Below are 9,351 nucleotides of genomic sequence, written 5' to 3'. Positions count from 1 at the left end.
AGAAAATCAATAAAAACAAAACACTTATCTCTCTTTGAAGTGAATGCCTCCGCTGGAAATAAAGCCGACAGACCATCCTCTAAGCCATTGCGTGGTTTGAAGACACTACTGCTCCACCACCCGTCCTTCTCCTGACATCCCAGCGCTGCTCCAGCCTTACTGCCCAGCTCCATGCAAAGTTAGCAGGGGGGGAGGCCAACCTAACTTATTACCCCTCCCAGCTGATGGGGTAATTAGCAGCAGGGGTGATTGCACTCTCTGCCAGCAGCAGAGAGCATGTGTCCTTGTGGCCAAGGCCTCCTGAAAACCACCTGTGCAGAAACCAATGCAAATTTGTTGAACTTGGGCAGTGGTTTTGCTACAGGGTTATCTTCACCTCCCATTTTCCACCCGCGTACCTGAACTTGGGATGAACCTGCATCTGAACACATTGCTCTGAGCTTGGTGAGCTCAGTGACATTCCTGTCTGCAGGGGTGTGTGATGGGGTGGACTTGCCACATCTTCATCAAGGCTTTTTTCGGAGGTTTTTTGATCGCATTTGGATTTCTGAAACAAAGCTACGCATCCCCTGCTGACAGAGAGAGACACTCCTCGCTTGGCAGACTTTTGGCAATTAATTGCAGAGGTGTTCATAAACAACCCACCAATATTTATCCTCACAGGTGAGTTGCATCTTCTGGTGCTAATTCTGAAGATGGTCTCAGTGACGAAGGACACCTGCAGACAGACTGCACTGAAGGGAGAGGGGAGCTACTTTATACCGAGATAAGACTGAATTTCATGGCTGTGTAGCTCTCAACCAGCAGTGATTTATGGGCTGCAGAGACTGTCCAGATTTGTGTTAGTTAAGAGAGTTCCAGCAAGTGGTGTTGGAGCAATTAATTACCTGTGTATTTTCTCCTATAGCCAAGTTCTTGCACGCACCCGCAACAGCTTCGTCACTGCATAAATTGGATGATGAGGAAATTTAGCTTCTAGGTGGAAGTGAAAACTCTGACTCCTCTGAGTTAATTTATAACTGAAGTAATCCACCTGGAACTAACTGTTAGCTGGCTTCCTATGGTTATTAGGTGATTTTTCATCAAAAAAGTAAAGAGAGCTCCATAAAAAATTGAAAATAGGGTAGGACAGATTTTTTAAGTCCATCCCTCCGGCCAAAACCAGAAGAGGTAGCACGTAAAGCTGTGCTTCAGCTCTGCCCCAGATAAAGTCTCAGGATGACTGAAATGAGTAAAAAGGTTACCTTGTGTCCCGCATATTTAATTTTTTTGCTTATGCAACATGGTATGACGTTCACTGCTTTTGCAACAGAAAATCTAAGAGGTTCTCGATCTCCAATGCATCTGTGAAGAGCACTTGGAAGTTCAGAACATTTCCTGATATCAAAGCATGCTCTTCTTCCCACCTGATTTTTAAACACAAATCAGTCCACACTTACTGTGTGAGCGTGGATACACACTGACCTCACTTTAAATTCATTCAAATATGAACGATTTCTGTTGCGGAGAAGCACAACGGTTTGAGCTCCTTGCTTGCATGGAGTGACCGGGAAGAAGGTGAAACAGGATGACGCTAATTTTAGAAGTACGTTGCATTTTTGCAAAATCAGAGCGTCATTCACATTTGACAGTAATGAACTAAAACCATCTTTGTTTCAGACTTTAAAAAAGCTAGAACAAGTGGAGTCGGTAATCCCATGGGAAGAAAATGCAATGTTGTTTCCAAATTCTTTCGGTTTAAAGATATCAATCATTCATCCAGCACAGGACTGCGAGGGGTGAGCTATCACACAGCTCTGAGTCTGACAAGGTATTTCCCCTGTCCTTATTAATTAACGTCAGATGAATATGTCAGTATGAGCACGTGTTCTTCAAAATCTCCAATACACCTTTATTTTGAAAAATAGCATCCATTGACCTACCAAAACCACATCCCTCCCTGGTAGGAAAATTCCTCGGGACAGCCACTGTATTAACGTCATGTGCTTTGGTAAGCAGTCCCCAAAACTGTTCCTGGGATGAGCAGATCAAGTGTCCTGTGTATTTTTGGTGAATAACGGTCAGCAGAACAAAAGGTGTCAGCGTGAGTAGCAACAAGATTCAGCCCAAGATGAGAAACACCTGAACTGAGGCGTCTGTGTGTGTGCTGCACGTCTGAGCTCCCACCAGAGTCATCTGAGATCTCATTGATGCGGGTGATGAAAGCTGGAGAGCACTTTGGTCACCCTAAAGCAGCCACGGGTCATCCTCTGGCTGCTTGACCACATGGATGAGATCTCTGCCAGCCGATGGGAATTCGGACACCGACCTCACATGGAGACACTGGTACACATCTACATTTGGACACTGACAATCTGGACCTGAATCCCACCCACTGTGTCCTTCTTAGCAACTTCCCGGGACAGAAATCCTCACCAGGATGCTGGATCAGGCCCACCAGCGGAAACCCTGCCTTCTCAGACTCCCCCAAACGTCTCTAATCTGATCCTCAGCTATTTTCTGCTTTCCATCGGTACCCTCTCCTGATTCAGTTTGGCACACTTGAAGGTGAAGAGCAGCTTTCAGGTAGGATCCTGGGAAAGTCCTATTATTTTTTTCTCTACAAGCCAACAGGGAACTCATGTTGTCTGTGGGCCTCAACACCGACAGCCTGGGAGGTCTGGACCAAAACACGTCCTTTGCGAGAAGCGCTGAGATGGCAGAAGGCTGACTTTCTCCCAGGTACCATTCATGCCTCCCCTTTGCTGGAAGGAGCCCAGGAATACGTAATGCGTATCAGCACTTGCCCATTTCTAGGATATTTCTTAGTGCTGCAGAAAAAGGTACGCAGGTACCATCCTCCACCTCAAGCACACGCAATACCGTTCTCCAAAGCGTGTGTTGAAGTCCTTGGCGTGCCTGTGCTCCCCAAAGGACAGCACAGATTCATCTCCTCTCTCTCCCAGTGCCGAGAACGGGGGTGAGAGGTAGTAGATATATCATCACGCACATTTGGGGCACATTAGCTAGGGTCACCCGAGATGCACGGTGCAATTTTAGGTCATTTTGCCTCTCTCTTGTCTGTGCACAAATCCAGGTTAATCCTCGCGTGGATTATGGCCTGTAACTGTGCTGACCAAATTTCAGACAAGAGGTGTGTCTACACTGCGCACTTTTCCTCTCTGAGGTTGGAAGTTTGCAATTAAATAAGGAAATAAACCACCACAGTCAACATTTTGAAGCTCCGAACTCTGCTCTGTGGCTCTTGTGTCTACAGTATTTGCCTTCAGCAGTGAGGAATGAAAGACCACGAGGCAGAGACGGGTCACCATGTCCTAGTACTGCCTGTGACACACAGCCCTGCCTCCCTCCACCTTGTAAAGATTTATGAGTTCCTCCTTCATCTCGTAATCCTTCATTTTTGCCCTGTAACCTCCCCTGAACCTGCTGTGAGTCAGCAGGACTTGTCTGTTAAGGCAAGATTGATGCATGGCTTTGGAGCAGATAAAACATGTTCCTGGGTCAGCCAGAAGGCGTTTCGGCAATATTAACCATGTCTTCTCTCATCCCCATGCCCCAGAAGAGGGATGGAGTGAGTTCAGGACCCGCAAGAAGATGCTCCAGATGCCATTGCCTCGCTGACCCTCCCCAGACAGGCTGAGGTCGCGGCGTGACTGTGCTGCACAAAACCAAGGGTATCTTCCAGCCCCTTTGCACAAATCCTGTGTCCCACAGCCGTGTTCTCAGCTGCTGGAGAAGTTTTCTTCCAAATGGGAGAAAAACATGAACATTGTCAATCGGCGCGTATTAGGGATCGCATGGCTGGCAAAAATATTGACCCTGGGATCCTGGCCAAACCCCTCCCACATGGTCACGTCCTGCCTCTCAAAGCTCTCCCAGAAAAAAACATACCTAAGTCAGTGCTGTAGTTTGCTTTAGAGGTGGATACGTGTCAGGAATGAGAGCTGGCTGAGAGCGAGCACTCCTATTTGTTGAAAAAAAGCCCCAGAGCTTGATATGGGAAGTCAAATCTGCCAGCTTAAACCACTTTATTTCTTAAAAGTTGCCATTCTTGGCGAATATATCACAGCCTTCATCTAAAAGCGACGTTGCCTGCGAATGCCGTTGCATCAGATGTGGACCACGGCTTCTTTCATCCCCGGCCGAGGAGGGCTGTGGGCTGCAGGCTAAGGTTTGAAAAGATACTTTTCCTTGGAGATGCCAACAGTTTCCTCAGCAGATTTCTCCCCCTCACCCCCTCCCACCCCAACCTACTTTCACAAAAGAAAAAAAACAACCATAAATGGATCCTGTAGTGTCTGCAATGTAAAGAATTAGCTGAATGGGAAGAAATGAACCATGGTCTTTATGTCCTAGTTACAGTCAGTGCAAACATTGCCGCTAATCCCTGTTGTTGGAGGGGACTGGGGAAGAGACACGGATAGATCCCACTGGGAACATTTTGTCTCCCTCAATCTACACTTGAGATCACATTTTTTTTTTGTGTAATAAGATTGAGTTGTATTAAGAGGCCTGTGGATAACATAAAGCTGGGGGGGATATTGTTCGCCGTCTCCTCCACCGAGTGTAGCACCTACAATCTTCATATGCAGGGAGGTCTTAGCAACCCATTCATTTCAGGGGAGAAAAAGAAAGCTATTCATTCCCAGCAAATCCCATTTTGCCATGGCAACCCCCCCTTCCCGCCCCTCGCGCACAACAGTTGTTCACAGGGGCTGTTTAAAACAAGACCACAAAACCAAACCATCGCCCATCCAGCCCGGGCATTTTCTGCTTTGAATTTTCTGGCGGCGTCCAGCTTCTGCGCCAGAGCGGGGATAACCCGGTGATGGGGAAGGGAAGGGGTAAACATGCTGCGCTGTCACCTCGCCTTGTCCCCTGCCATCCCTGGTGGCATCACACCCCGTGTCCCTCAACGGGACCCATCTGGTGGGATATCCTGTCCCCTCGGTGCTTCAGGGGCTGGAGCTCCCCGGTGGGACAGCGAGGGTGACCGTGCCATGGGAGCAGAGGACAACATGAGGCACTTCTTTCCTATACTGTTGCACCAAGGAGAGGTTTTTGGTGTACCGGAGCCCTTGCAGGGGCTGGGGAAGGGAAAAACAGACGCCCTCCCAGCTCTGCCCCTGACCTGGCAGGACCAGCCCTGTTTTCTGCTCTCCCTTCCATGGGGACCGTGTCCGTGGTCTCATCCCAACAGCTGCTGGGGACCAGCCCGGCTCCCACCAGTTTGGGGCCCTCGAGCTGTCCCGGCTCCCTCCAGGCGTCCTTGGGCACGAGCCCCACAGGCTCGCAGCCCACAGCCACAGACAGAAAACTCCAGTTCGTGCTGCTCATGGAGCATTTGGGGGTTACTAAAGCTGTGTTCAAGCTGCCGGGGAAGCCACAGGAGATGCAGGGCTTCCCTCTCAGCATAACATATTTAGCTCAAGGTCTCCCCTCTGCCTCTCCGTCTCGCTCCCTTCCTGATGTCCCATCCCTGTGGAGCCATTACACCTACAGGGAGATTTGGGGTACAGGAACGGCACCCTGCACGGACAAGGTTTTTTGGGACGCTGAGACCCAAGTCATTCTGATCTTGCACTCAAACCGGGTCTCAAGTTACAATTTCAACCAGAGCAAACAAGAGGAAGAGAGAAATGACCTGTCCCCCGTCTCGTTGTAGGAGACCCTCTTCTGAATCCTTGACGTGATTCCTTGGTGCGGGTATTATCTGAACAGAGACTGATGTTACGTCACAGGAGACCCATCTGGCAAGCAACGAAGCAGGGAAATACCCACCAAAATACAGCCGAGCGGTGTTGGGAAGGCACGACCTCCTCAGCCTGTGCTATGCAGGCTTTAACTTTGCAGCATCACCTCTGCCGACAGCGGTACTACCCACAGCTAAAAATCATGCCAATTTTTGGTTAACCTGAACTCATATTTAAGAGCAAATAAGGGATTCCTGGCATAAATACAATTTCAGTAAAAAATAGAATTAAGAAGTGGTTTTGATTAAGAATTAATGGGTCGTTTTATTTTTATAAATGCAGAGAGAATGCAAAACGTCGGGAAATAAAAACAAGTGTTTGTGCCAGGCATTTCTAGACTAAAGCCCAGCAATACCACAGATTTTATCCTGCACTTTACTGTTGACTGAGGTAAACGAAGCCCTTCTGGTGACCCAGACTTTTCCCTGCTATGTCGTGGGCATAAAACTCTCCCTCTCCACAGGCAAACAGGGTTAGTCTGTTGGTCACACCACAGGCTGTTAATATGTAGATATTTTAAACACCCTCCAGATCATTTGGCAAATTGCTCTGTGTGGTTTTTTCAAAGTACACAACTAATTTCCTGATTTTTAGTGGCACTTCTCCTTCAAAAGTTTCTTGTCTCTCCAGAACACCTTCCCCTTCCCAGAAGATCCAGCACATACTGGGATTTATCACCAGTTCTGCAGCCTAAAAAGGTAACTTTAGAGTCAGAGAAGACTCCTGTCTTCAGAAGGCAAATTGTCTTTTTCTAAAACCAATAGCTAATTCATCGGAACTGACCGTTCCTGGATGCTACTCCTCTCCGTTCACAAGAATGAGCATTTGACCTGCTCAGACATTTAAAATAAGTTGCAACGAATCCCACCAAAAAGTCTCCCTAGAAATAAATGCCTTAACGACAGAGTTTAGCTCACACTAGTCCCACTGCAATCGTGGGGTAGGGGGTGAGAAAAAGGAGGAAGATAAATCCAAAGGCTTCTCCATTCTCAAATTTTCATGCAAAAGGCTCTGACATGAGCAAAAGCAGATTAAAACTAAGCGGCTGGAGAAATTACTGCTCCCAGCTGTCTGTCCTGCCTCTTTCCCCTCCAGTGTCCCCGTATACGTGACACAGACAGCCTGGCTCAAGCAACAGCTGTTAAACCACTGGAAATTTCACACAGATTTGGGGTTTCTTTCATATGTGAAGTGTAACCTGCAGCTGTTGAGCAGCTGCTCCGCGGGAGCTTAACCACCCGTGCAGCAGAGATGGGGATCCCGGGCGAGGGGGGAGGATGAGTACCTGGGGGCAACCAGAGCACCCACGTTTGATCTGCGTCCATAAACCAGAGCTCAGCCCTTGGTCCACATCAGAGCTTCATTTTGACTCAGGAGCGTGCTTTTGGGGTCAGTCTCTGAAAGGTCCCCGCCCCCTTGGTTTGGTTCCCAGAAGGGATCAGGCTCTGGGTGCACAAACCTGATGCCATCCAGCTCAAACCCAGCTGGGAGGTGCATCGAGGAAGCCCCCTGACCTTGCAAACATGGACCCAGCCTCTGCATCCTGGGAGTCCTCAAAGTATTCAACCATGTACTATTTGGATTGAAAGATCTGCACGGCAATGAAACAACAGGATGTATTTGGGAGAAGTTAAGAGCCAAACTCTCTGCTAGTTGACTTTTTTCTTTGGTGAGGACCAGAGTATTTCTCATCCCTTGGCTATGGCAAAGCCTTAAATGTTGACGGCCGCTTGGCGTTTGCTAGACTCCTCGGGACTGAAATGAAGCCCTGGGTTCAGCACAGAGCATTCAGGCACGACGTTGCACAGCCACGTGGGAGCTGCAAGGACCCGGTTTGCTCCTTTAAGCCTCATTAAAAGCAAATGTAGCTTTAGTATCTGGGGAATGCTGCCTTTAGACTTCAAAAGCCAGGCTGAAACCAAAGGTTGCATTGTTAAACCAAAGGGCCGCAGCCACACTGGGAATGCAACAGTTCAGGTGCCCCTCAACCAAACCAGAATTTGCAGCACTGTTGCAGGGTTTGTTGGGATTTGTAGCTCCCGAACCACCCGAGCTGCCAGCAAAGACCAGGAGCTACCCTGGGGGCTGCTGTTGCCATAAGCTGGGCCACACTTTTGTCTTGGAGCTGGCCTTTTCCTACCTTCCTCTCTACACGTTTCTCTAAGGCAGTGAGAAGATACTCAGGTAAGATTGTCCTAGGATCCTATGATAAGTTTAACGGATTAAGTATGACCTTTGATTTATAATATCAGCCTCTTGATCAAGAGCTGTCAATTTGCCACCATGCCCAGAAAAATATCTTAATTTTACCATAGTTCCCTCATCCACTCTGGACGAGCAAAGAAAACCAAGCAGAACATCAGCAAATTCTCTCCTTTGAAAAAGCAGTGAAATAATTTCTGTATCCTACCCTTCATATACAGAGCGTTCCGGTTCGTCCCATCCCATCCACTGTGTTTCCCATAGGAATGACCTTGTCCTCTCACCGGTCTCAAAAAGGAACTGCAAAAAAGCTTAAGACAAAATCAGATTGCTCATTGCTTCCACTGTATAAGTTGTTTTATTGATAACTACAAGTGAGTTTATTTAACCTGTTGGTACCCATTATGAGAAATGCTCCAGATCATTCCAGTGGTGTTTCATCAGCGGTTCCTGATGAGACAGACAAACCTGTGTACAGACCACTGTCTAGAGTGAAGGGAAAAAAAAAAAAAAAATTGAGCATTGCAGAATACTATTCTATATCCACTCTGTTGTGGGCCGTGTTTTTGCCGCACACATCATATTGCAAAGGCTTTCCTAATTTCTTTGCATGAAATTAAGAGTGAAATTCAGGCTGTACGTTTTAAGCAGTCACATGCCCCACAACAGTCTCACTGAGGGTGTATATGAAATATAAATAAAACGTTTGCTCTGGCTTGTTACTTCATATCGGCCTTGGCCGAAAGATATCCCACTGTCAACACTGGACTCCCGGGCTGGAAAATATTGCTACTGACAGCACAACCCCTGTGAGAGCACCCAAGCCTCACACGCACGCTTTGGGGTGACGGAGCAGAAAAGCTTCCAAAGAGAAGCGGTGGCAGTGCCGTTGGATGGACTGTTTCAATTTAGGAATGGACCCGGGGCAGAACCTCAAATCTACCCGTCCTTGAGTTTCCCAGAGTTTTTGTTTTTGTGTCACGGAGTGAGTTGGTCCGTTCTTGCCCTTTGACATGCTCTCAGAGCCAACAAGGCTGTTGAACTCCCACTGAGGAGCACTTACAGAAGCTGGCAGGTTTTTCCCAGAAAAAATAAAAAATAAAAATTCCACACCACAACCAAAACGTCGTCATTCCCACCTACGTCTACCCCACAAGTACTGTGATGGGAGAGAATATACCTGCAGATATCAGGGTGGGCAGAAATGATAAAAATTTCCAACTCAACAGGCAATTTCCTTCATGCATCATCATCTCTCCACTCCTTTTTAAATAAAGACTCTCATGGCTTTAGAACTCAAGAATTTGGAATCAACCCTGATTTTTTTTTTTTTTTAGGTGGGAAATACTGCACAGCTAATTGACCTTTTTAATCAATGATCCTGAAATACGCCTAC

This window comes from Pygoscelis adeliae, unplaced genomic scaffold (genome assembly GCF_000699105.1).
Source record: "Pygoscelis adeliae isolate BGI_AS28 unplaced genomic scaffold, ASM69910v1 Scaffold567, whole genome shotgun sequence".
Classification (NCBI taxonomy): Eukaryota; Metazoa; Chordata; class Aves; order Sphenisciformes; family Spheniscidae; genus Pygoscelis; species Pygoscelis adeliae.
Note: the sequence above shows the minus strand (reverse complement) of the source record.